Raw genomic sequence first — 12,485 nt, 5'->3', positions numbered from 1 at the left:
CCGGTGTTATAATTTTTATAGTTTTATATGTAATAAAAATATGAGTAAATAACTTAATCTAGGGCATTTCCATTTCAAATAATGGAGATCTTTGTGCAAAATTCTCGCTCTTTTTCTCTCTCTTTCTGTCTGTTTCCTTCTCTTACTCTCTACTCCCATTTAAATGTACGAAGTCCAAAAGTAATGCATCCTTTTTTTGAACTTAAAAAAATTAAAGATCTACGAAAAGAGGAGTGGTAGCATTAAAATCAGTAACATCTTTTCCTCTATAATTTGCCTTTCTTCATAGTCACCACCCTTTTCAATGCACTTTTACCAGCAATAAACGATGACTGTGCATGGCCATCCGGAGCGGTCTCTGTCATTTACATTCATAGCGCCGTTCTCACATCAAAGAAGCCATCTCGTAACTGTGCTGATACCAACTGCATCGGTGTTGGAAACGTTTAACAGGCGCCGATGAATGATGATCGGTTCAATTTCTTCTGCATGGAGGAGTTCAATTATACATCTCTGCTTCTGACGGAGTTGCTTTCTTAGAGTCTTTTACCGTCAATATCCGTAACAAGGACGAAACTTTCAGGACATGAATGTATAATTTCAGTCATCATAATGATGCAGTATTATCTATTTGGACGAAGTTAAGAAAATTTTTTTTTACTTTTGGAACGTTCCTCATATTACATATTTAAAACCAGTTTCTTTCTAGCTTCTTTCTTTCTAAAACATCATTAATAATGGTTGTCAGTTGTTTTAAGTGATCGTTTCAGTGTGTTGTTTAGAACAATTAATTACGATTCGGTGCAATTCCGCCCATAAAATACTTTATCAAATAAGTACATAATTATTGCAACGAACTATTTTTACATTTAACTTCAATCACAACGAACTATTTTTACATTTAACCCTTACTCCCTTGTGGCCTCCGGGTCTTGATAAGCGGTGACCCACTTGTAAAGCACCATGTCTATATTTCAAGCGTGGGGTTAATATAACAAAAGAAATAGTAAATAGATATTTATTGATAATCGTTCCTCATTTATTAATACGTAACAAAAACGCCTGTGTACAATTGCTGGGTTCGTCATTGAATAACTTAAAAAGTAAAAGACTCAAACGAACAAACAAACTTTTAATAAACAAACAAGCTCTAAATAAAGCGTAATATAATTTGCTGATATGATTAAGAAGACAGATAGTAACTCAGTTCCTGAAATGCATCCAACACGTCTTATAAATCATGTGTATGACAATGATTTTATACGAATTAAAAAATTAACAATATTCCAACATGTCATAAATCTGTCTCAAAATTTTAAAACGATTTAATAGATTGTAAAGCATCGATTAACGAGCGATTTTTAGAGGTGTGAAATCTGTAATGTAGCATGCGTATCAAACTTTTCTAAGTAGGCAAGTAGTTGTTTAAGATGGAAATGATCAAAAGATGGATTCTGTGGGTAAATACGAAACAAACTCCTTTTCTTCAACAAAGCAAATTTTCTTCACAAACAATTAGTTTTATAATTGATATATGTAATAAGGGTTTCTTTCAGTTTCCGTTTCTTAAATAAAACTCAAACTCAGTGTTCATTTTCTGTCTAGGCCACTGTGTCTACACATTACCAGGGATGTTAAACAGAGAACTTAATTTCATGGAAAGCGACTTTTCGTTATTTTCTTATTTCATTATTTTTTTATTTCGTTATTTTCTTCTTTTATAGATATTTTCTCTAATATTCCATCATCATGTGTCATTCGTTTGATCATAGTAAATTCGTCCCTCAAGTATTCTTCGCTAACCCCTATGCAATTAATGCGCAACCCTAGTGGGTAGTTGATGGATTAGTGCAGAATTGTATGAGAACGTTAAATGTTTTCGATCAAAGTATCCCGCCTGTCGAGCACATCCCACAATTCGATGCTTTTCACAAAAAAAAGAACAAACACAATTATGAATAGATGGGCCTTAAAATAAACTCGGTTGTCATCCAATTGTGAGATGGACATTTTTCACTGTTGTTCATGAAAAATAAACCATAGAAATAGTCGGTAATCTTTACCTAAACGCATAAATATAGTAATAATAACATTGGAAAATTAACATAACAGAAGTTAGCCCTTGCCAGTAAAAATTGACACTGAGTTTAGTATTAACTTTTTAAGATTAATGTAATTCCCTTCTAGCCGGAATGTGGACTATATTAAATCAATGTACTAACGTTAAACTAAAATGTAGCTTTAACTCATGTTTTTTACTTTTTTTTTATTATACGCGAGTGAATTGGGAGAGTTTGTTGATTGCACAGACTATGTGAATTGTTTATCGAAAATGTTTCTGTTTTTTTTTAAAGGTAGGTATCTGAAAAGTAAATGACTAAACATGCAACAAAGACATAATTTTGTCCGACGGTAGAAAACGAAACAATATTGCTGTGTCTTCCTCGTGCAAATAATAAATTATCAACAGAAATAACTTCATCTTTGAGATTTTCTGCGAACTATTTATATATTAATAGGATAGCGTGTGTGATATTTCTTTTGTGTGTAACGCTTACATCTGAGTGACTGTTGCTTAATTTTTATGGACTTCGATTTCTAGTAATAAATAATTTTACCCATAATCCTTCATAAGTTTTGGTTTCGGCTTCGATTCAAACTGATATAACTCAAGTTTTATATATATATATATATATATATATATATATATATATATATATATATATAGTCTTGAAAGTTTTTTTAACCTTTAAAACTATATAAAAAAACTTATCTAATTTTTATATTTTTTAATACTAATCATAGTAGGGGGTGATAAGTCGTAAAATGGATTAATCCTAATCTTATAAAGACAACACTGGTAAAGTAAAAAAAAAATCCATTTTGAATTTGGAAACCGACGAATCTCACAAGTAAGGAAGACATGTTCTATAACATGATAAGGCTAGTCAAATTAACCAAGAGTAGGGAACTAGATCTAATATCTATAACATTGTTTTGTACTTGTGATTAAGGAAGGTGGTGTTTGATCAACACTGATGGGGAGCCATGAGTTAATATACTGGTATGTTTTAATCCCTGAAACACTGTTTCGTGGTAAACAACTGATGATCCCTTAAATTAATATAAGGACTATAGTGAATTCAAGAGGGCAAGGTGATATATTGATTGGAGGTGATTAAATGACTTACTGACTAAATAGTTTTCTAACGAATGATAAAAAATATAAAAATTAAATTAGTTTTTTTAATTGTTTTAAATGTTAAAAACTTCCCCCCAAAAAGATGTATTTTCTAAATGTTACATTAGTCATAATGTAGAGAACGAGAAAACAATAAAGACATATATGCATTACTTAAAATGAAATGCATGATTAGCAATGGAAATTTTACAGTATAAACATTACAGTGTAATGCATTTATATTATATTATGTTACAGAACTTTACATAACAATCTTCTTACAATTTAAATATTTTAATATAAAGGAAATAGTCTGCTGTTAAAGAACAATCTTGTTAATTCTTGCTTGTGAACGAAGTGTCAACAACATTTAATATTTAGTAAACATTCTTTTATTTTCAAAAGGTTCTGCATCGTCGACTACGTAATCTAAAGGTCGGAATGCGGTCATAATCACATCAATAAATTGATTCCAGTAATATAACCGAAGTTAAACGATATTTAATCTTGCTAGTAATAAATGAGGGATCACTTGAGAAGCCCAAATACCATAACAAAGGATTTGTTATCATTCATGAAGCTACAAATCAGTCCTATATTAAAAAAAACAACAAAACAACAAAAACACGAACGCTTTCGGCATAAAATGGCATGACGTAAGTGGGGAGTAGAAAGTTAACCATATATGTATTTTCGGTAACATCGCGACTCTTGCCTCTCTTTTGACAGAAAGATTCCCGAGTTCGACAAGTTACACACGAAGAAAGTTGGAGGTTAAGAACCACTAAAACGCTGTGTGAATAACACTTAAAATATGAGAAAACGTAGTCCGAATGATCCAAATAATACACATTATCAACCCTTATTAAAGAAATTAAAAAACAATGTTTGTAATTGATGATACACCTGGAGAGTAAGGTTGGTTCTTTTTCATGGTTGTTGGTATTTGCACCTGTCATTCCTTCGGAAGGAAAAAAAAGAGAAAAAAGAAAAAAAAAGAAAAACGCTGACTGACAATATACAGCTTGGGATATTCGAATAAATTAATAAGGGGGGAAAAACAAACACAAAACATTAGCCTCAACAACAAAAAGCCAATTAAGTGAATACACCTGTTGTCTGTTGGTATAATTTCACGCATTAAATTTGTATTTCAAATAAAATGATGTTTTCCTTTGTTTGTTATATTTTTATTCTTTTCAGATTCTATTAACTATTAATAAATCCAATTATAAAACAATGCGTTCATCTTAATTAAGCGTATATCAAATCAGCAGAATTAACTGAAGAAAAGCTCTGATCTTCATGTATTTGTTACAACGTATTCTTTATTTTATAAATCAGATGAGAGTCGTACGTTAATCAGAAGAAATTCTGACGGATTTATTGATTAATACGTGTGAAAGTTTTCACTAAATTCTATCGTTTGTTATTTTATCGGCTTTTCTCTCTTATCATAAGCGATAATGAGTATAGTTGACTACTGCATCTTCCGAACAAATAATTTGTATTTTTTTTTACAAAGGAGTGAGCGGTAATTAAGACCCAAAGGCCATATAAAGGTAAGCGTTAATGAGTATCACAAGGTTGGAGAGACAACATCGTAATGGAAATTCGTTAGAAATTGGTTATTTAACTGGTCGACTCAACAATATCGCAACAGTTTCGTGTAAAAAATTATAATTATAGTTGAAATATTCAAAAGTAACAGGTGTACATCGAAATATGAACATATAAACAACTTGCTTCATCACAATTAACTTATCATTTTATTTACCCTTTATTCTTTTACTGTATTGTCCTAGTTCTGTTTATATATGATAATAAATATTCATAATTGTATTACAGTTCGCCACCTAAAATATATTTGTATTCAATTTCGTGTACACTTACTCGTTGGCAACCATTTGGAATTTTATAGAATTGATATTCGTAGATGTGATCACTAAGGTAACTTGGGAGACCCTTAATTATAAATTTTGCTTTCTTTACTAGGAGGTTAGGGGGTCACCACTAACCTCCTCTGAAGTTCGCTCTGAAGGTGGCTCGAGAACAAAGGTTAATGTATGTTGGATACACGGGGGAACAACACTGTGCTGATACGTACTGATGCAAAGTACAGTTTACTTATTTTAGACGGCTTAACGAGGACCTTTTTACTAGTTAATCATGTTATAGTCAACGAGAAGCAACTGCACAGTACTGTGTTCCACAGACAGTTCGAGGAAAGAAACATTCCTCATGACTAAATGTATAAAACGATATTGTCAGCGCTTGCTGGTGTTCAGGTGAGATTATCATGAATAATTATAGATCATTTTGGGCATCCGTAATTATAAAAAGCTGATTTACGCAAATAAATAATGGCTAGACTGTATTATTATTCGTTTGGATGTTTTTTTTCTTTTTGCTTGCCTTTCTTCTTTTTATTGTTTTTTTTTGTATTTCTTATTCACTATTTTCTTTTTAACAGTACGTATCAGGTTCGGTAGCCGTGATTATATTCTAGTGTTTCAGCTCTTGCGACGCCATCGCTGCCCAGCCTAACTCTCATTCGATATTTTCCTTTCAGTTATTTATCCTATCCATGATGCGTAATCAACGACTTAAACCTTTTCATACATATTCACTTAAAACATGTTGAAACAATCTCTCCCCCCCAGCGACACACACACACACACACACACTTTATATATATATATATATATATATATACATATATATTATGGATAAATACAGACCAATTGACATTATTATTAAAGAAATAAAAAAAGGCAAATAAAGGTTAGCTAACCCGGTTTCGTTTCTCACGCAACAGAGGAAAATCGAGGAAAATACGATAAAAAATAGTCATGAATATGGCGCGGGAGAAAAAAGAAGAAGAAGAAGAAAAAAAAAACGAAAATTAAGCGGGCCAAAATTACATACAAATTAAATTAAGTCCCAAGAGATTTTCTTTTTGCTTGCAAAGAGAAGGTCTCAAGGACTTAATAAAAAATAGTTGCAAAGAGAAGGTCTCAAGGACTTAATAAAAAATAGTTTCATGAATTTTTAGATTAACGGGTGTGTGCGACTCAATCAAGATCGTAGACATGCCAGCACTGAAATTCGTAGCACACGCATGGTTATTTATGTAGCAAGCAAAGACGTGTCAGACATGAGACAATATAAAAAGAACACGAGTAGCGTAGTTGTTTCTGTGTCATGCGTTTTTGTGTTATGAGCAAAACTTTCCTCCACTTCGTCTGCTACCGTTAATTTTTCTGCTTTTGCATCGGGAGGGATGTTAAAAATTTGCAACATTACATTTTTAATGAATAGCTTAACCAAAGAATGTGACGTCATGCAAATCAGCCACTCTTGAGTTACGACTTTTTTTTAGTCAGTTTTGTAAAGAATCAAACTAAGCTAAAGAAAAAAACACAAACTACTCATACTTTCTCTCTGCATGGTGCGTCATGGTTTCAGATGCCGTGCAGGTCATGGAAGAAGCAACAGCAGTCTCTCTCGGTCGATATCTATCCTATCGTAATAAAACGATCAGGCATGCATTATTTGGATTATTCGAACTGCTGTTCTCATATTGTGTGTTATTTCTCACTACATTTCGGTAGATGTAATCTCCAAAATTTTCACCCTCATGACGTAAGGAATAAAGTACTTCATAAAATTCAGTTTCAAGTTACATTCTGCTTGAGGCTGAATGTACAATCCTCATTGCAGGCGACACTAAAATACAATCGCGAATTACTTTGGACCGCTATTTATAAATAGGTGACGAAACTGGTGCATGCTACTACAGCAGATAAAGTAAAGTGTTTCGTTCCAAATTCTATGCAGATTTTCACATTTGACTGAAGGTAATTTAAGAATCAGCTTGAAAGTCTTATTAGCGTCTTTTTATATAGTGTATTTACACATTAAACTTGATCGACTTGTCACAAAGAAAATGTTAAAAAAAGATCACGATTCTATGCAATATATTAACGTCTTTTTATTTTAAAAACTAGATAAAATAGATAAAAGTCGATGCATTTTCAATTCAAGATATTTGGCAAAACAGTCGCTATGTAATGAATTGGCGGATTTACGACAATATTTCAAAGGTCAGCAATGACAAAGGTCTTTCAGAGTTTCTCTTCTCCGACCCTCTAAAACATGCTTCTATCTTTTCATCACCAACACCCTGATTCACACTTGATACCAATTGTAATTAATGTTTTTCGTCTTGAGGATTATTGTGCTTTGAAAAACTTCCAGGATTATACTTCACTCCTGATCTAAAATGGGCGATTTACATACATGATCATTCTACCGCTTCAGAAATATTTTATTCTCGATGATACTCTCTACCTGTATAACAGCCAAATATATCCTAATATGGAATACTGTTGCCACATCGAGGAATAACTCTTAAGATTACCTTTTTTGCCTTAATAAGGGTTCAAAACCGGTTTCAAAACTTAGTAGGTGATATGCTTTTCTCTTCCTGAAAACCTCTTACTCCAAGAAGAGGCGTTGCTATTCTATCTCTATTCAAGTGCTATTTTCATGGCAAATGCTTAACTGAGTTTCAATCTATGGTTAATGGGACAAAAACATCCACACTATTTTCTGTGTCTAAAACTAAATGCAAATCCGATGAACAGAGTTTCTTTTACATAATTGCCTGGCTCCTTCCTAACTGACTACAACATTATTGTTTTCCAGTCTAAAGTTAAGTTTAAATAAATTCTTGTTGGGCCGTCATCTTAAATGACCAAATTTTACCCAATTTCAACCACTACCGATCATTACGCTGTTGTCTCACAAATCTTCATCTTCGAGTAATGTTGCTTGATAAGCTGTAAGTTACATGAAAACAAAAATACAGAAAAAGGAAAGTGGATCAGCACCAATCCCATTTATTGCTGAACTGCTGCGTGTTTAAGCCATGTACTACATCACCTGTAAGCCAACGATCTAGTAAATCTTATCAAATAAGCGGCCTTACTCCGATACAAGCGAAATCGATAGGGGACACTTTGCTGGTAATGATTGCCGCAGTAAAACAGTATTCCTCGTATTTGCATGCGGAATAACACAATAATGGTCATCATTATGACATGGTAAGGTTTGTTGGTTGTTTTTTTTTACAGCATATCAACCCTTTTCAGGTTAGTTAATGTCGAATCCAAAGATTTTGAAGAAAATTCTTTTAATAGAATATATTTGTTGTTTTCAAGTCGGTTTCTATTTAACCCATAGTTGGAGCCCTAACAGGTACTAACACTCCGGGTCAGAGTGGACCTGGGAGCAATGTCAATTGAAGGGTGGCTCCACACTCCCCAAAGCCTGCAAGCTGGGGCCTCACCACTGGATATAGTTTAAAGTCATATCCAGGACCGACATGGTAAGAGCGGAGGATATTGCAGTTAATGTTGCAAAAGGGTGACGTATATTAAGCACATGTTATACAATGGTATACATATACTTACTAATTATGCCCCGCCTTTTAGATTATTCACTTGCCCAATTCACTACAACCTCGTTAATCTTCGATGCATTGAAGCGACGCGTCTGCTCATTTAAAGCCCTTTTTATCATCACTGACAACAAACTAATAAATCATGATTTGACTATGTTTGATGGATATTTGAAACTTCTAACATATTTTTAGTCTGTAGTATATTTTGAAGTTGTTTCGAAATACCACTTAACCCCTAAATCATAATAGCACCAAGTTCAATGTATTTTTCATATCGACGATGAAATAAACCAACAAGGATTTATGGATATAAACGTGCTGTGCTAAAGGGCTGCTAATTCGGCGATATATCTACCCGTGAACATTAAATGTGCACGTAGATGTTCACTATTTTCAATTTTTCCTTTAAATGAAGTCGTTTGCAAACCATTATTGTATAATTTGATCCGTGTAATGTGTTTTAAGTAAGAAATGTTTTATCACATTTGCTGGAGATACGTCAAACAATGTCAACCTATCCCCCTTTCTCTCTCTCTCTCTCTCTTTCTCTCTACTGCAATACGATTCGAGTGATCTATTCCCCCGCTTGAGAACATCGGATCAATTAACTTGTTGTGACATGAAGTCAGATTGAACTCTCTTTTATCTTTCATAATTTTGTCTAAGTTTAAATCATAATACATTGTTTTGCACAAATTGGACGCGAGTCTAAATTCTCAGCACACGATTCTATTAATATGACGAATCTGTCGAGCTTCTACTGAACTTCTTAATTCGTATGGAAAATAATTATTCGTTGATGAGCACGAAGTCGGATTATACTTTTATATGTCGGTACTTAAGCAAAATAAAGGTCGTTATATCGTGTGAATATTCAGGGTAATTCATGCAAATGCCGGAGATGCTGCATGATAATTTCGTGATTTTTTAGTCCCGTGGAAGCGACTCTATAAGTCACCCGTCGGTCGGTCGGTCGGTCGGTCGATCGGTCTGTCCGTAACACTTTTGTGCTTGGCCTTTTTGGTTAAGATCGAAGGTCTGTACTTAAGAGATGCTGTTCTAAGTTTTTCTTGGCCTTTTGGCCAAGATAAAAGTGTAGTATCTGTGCCGGGAAATACTGCAAGCAAACACTATATGTAGGGGGCAGCCCCACATATAAGACCTTGGTCAATGTAGGGCCAACCCTTCATACCAATGGTCACTATTCAGCTCCCCTACTCCCCGGGGAATTGATCCTATTTCCCCTTCACTCCTCACATTAAAAATTGGCCTTGTGCCTAATTTGCTCGGTGTGGCAGCAAATAAATACCAACCCTTCATACAAATTGTTAGTATCCAGCTCCCCTACTCCCCAGGGAATCGGTCCCCATTTTCTCTTCACTACTCACATTAAAAATCGGCCTTGTGCCTAATTTTCTCGGTGAGGGAGTAAATAAATACCCTTTTCTTTGACTTTTGGCCAAGATCAAACTGTAGTATCTTTCCGGAAGATACTACAAGCAAAGACCATATGTGGGGGAAACCCCACATATAAGACCTTGGCCAATGTAGGGGCTACCCTGATTAAGCTATTTACAGCGAAATATATCGGACTTACAACGACAATAAAAGTAAATAAAATTATTTTATCTTATTTATGACACTTTCAAGTTTTCACATTTCTCCTTTAAATTATATATATAAATAAATATATATATATATATATATTAAATTTATTCATACAAACATTAATGGCTACATATGTGCATACAAGTTTCTGTAATCACCCGCGTTGGGGAATTACGTATTCAGACCAAGAATTACCGTCGAGAACTTAATATACCTGCTCTGTTCACTCATTGAGCAGTCTTTGGTAGACACATGTTGTTTCATTGGATGTACTTCTAGGAAACTAAACTCTACTGGCTATATATATATATATATATATATATATATATATAGTTTTTCTATAAATAAAACTTCATTACAGATATAGATCTATAACGAACGAGAACTGCTTTAGTCCATATCCTGTAGAAGACAAAGACGATAACATTTAAAATCAACGGAACTTCCCAGATTTTGCTGAATATTATGTACGCGGCCTTTTTTCGTTTTGAATATTTTGCACACTGATATATAAGCATGCGTGTATTTCCAAGTTTGATCGTTAGTTTATTCGCAAGAATCTATGAAGGATATTTCAGTTCCGGATTGTCACCATCAGCTCGATATATTCTAAATTGTTTTGTTTTTTTCTCGGTTTTTCCTTTCGGACTTTAATTGGAGACACCTCTAAGTTTTTCGCTGCGTTGGTTTTATGTTTTTTTTATTCTTATAGTTATTTTCCCGCTGCTTATTATATGTATTCTTTATATTTCTCAACAAACCTCTTTCTGAGTAAAAGTTCTTATTAATTCACAGTGGCATTTTCCTGACGTCCGCACTAACTATTGAACCTGCCACATACACAAGAGTATAAGTTAGAAGTAAATTTGACCAATATTTTATCCACTACATATGCAATCCCGTGGATGAAATAAGTGTTTGTTGAAGATTACTTAAAGATTCCCCATTCTGACAGGACACGTGATGAATATCGGATGTTACATCAACCCAAACTCTGAGTAAATACCACTCAAAACGAGAACAGTAGTCAGCATAATCTAAATAATACGAATTAGTCATTTGTAAGTTAAAGTTATGAGAAAGAATCATTATTTTTCTAGAATTGATGCTGTAAAGACAGAAGTTAAGTGTAATTTTCATTCGATATATGTGCGTTTAGGATAATATGTCATTTCTGCTACTTGTCTGTTACCAGTTGGAAGAGAGTGATTTTCTTTAAATCAGAATTATTCCTTTTTAATCCTCTCAATATTCTACCAAATTATTAAATGAACTTTATGCAGGTTTCAGACACATTTTTTATTATGCCTATAATTCATGTTTGTGTTCCATTAAGCTTACATGCACAAAAATATTTTCCAATTTAAAATATAAAATTTAACGTCTAGATAAATGAAGAGTTAACGGTCGTCGTCGTTGTCATCATCATCATCATCATCGTCGTCGTCGTATGGGTTTGTGATCACTCCTGAATAAAGTCTTCGCTTGTGACATTGCACCTTGCTTTTCCATTGGCAAGGTGTGGCTAAATAAGATGTAGTTGGTTGTCAGGATCGACTTTCACCCGGAGACCTATTCTATCACCTAATATGTCCACCTGTGGTCTATAGATTTCAAAAAGTGACGTGACCATCAATTTAGACCTTCGGATTTTTATTCTGATGTCAATTATCCAACTGCTTTTTTCTCTTGAATGTTATTCTCACACGTTTCGGCTGATGTAATATCCGAGTTTCTTCGGGTGTATTTTGTCGAACTCGGGAATCTTTCTGTTCACCTAGGGAATTTGTACGATATTTCCAACGGTACCCTTGACTTACGCTTCGGAGGTAGCATGCTCTCGTTCTGTCAGCTATGAACGAGTATAGATCTTAAGTAATTCAAGATTGTGATCTTAGCGTCACACTGACTAAGGATTGAAACCTTCAACTTTCAGAAGAGTTTTGCGTAGAACTGAATGTTATATAGTACTTTATCCGTTACATCACGGGTTCTTAAGATATCTATCTTATAACAAACGGAGCAAGGCATACTACCATGTGGATTAAATAAATGGTTGCCTTCTTAAATTTCGTTCAGACTTCCTTGTTCGACAGAAAAACTATGTTTAAGCAAAAAGAGTCCTAAGTTCGACAGGACACATACGAAAAGGTGGCAGGTTACATCGACCCAAACTTTGTGAGAATAACTCCCAAGCGTAGAGCACTAGTCCAAATAAATTAAATGCGA

The sequence above is a fragment of the Euprymna scolopes genome, chromosome 7 (genome assembly GCF_053919585.1).
Source record: "Euprymna scolopes isolate OS-2025 chromosome 7, ASM5391958v1, whole genome shotgun sequence".
NCBI classification, from domain to species: Eukaryota; Metazoa; Mollusca; class Cephalopoda; order Sepiida; family Sepiolidae; genus Euprymna; species Euprymna scolopes.
This window is presented reverse-complemented; position numbering follows the sequence as displayed.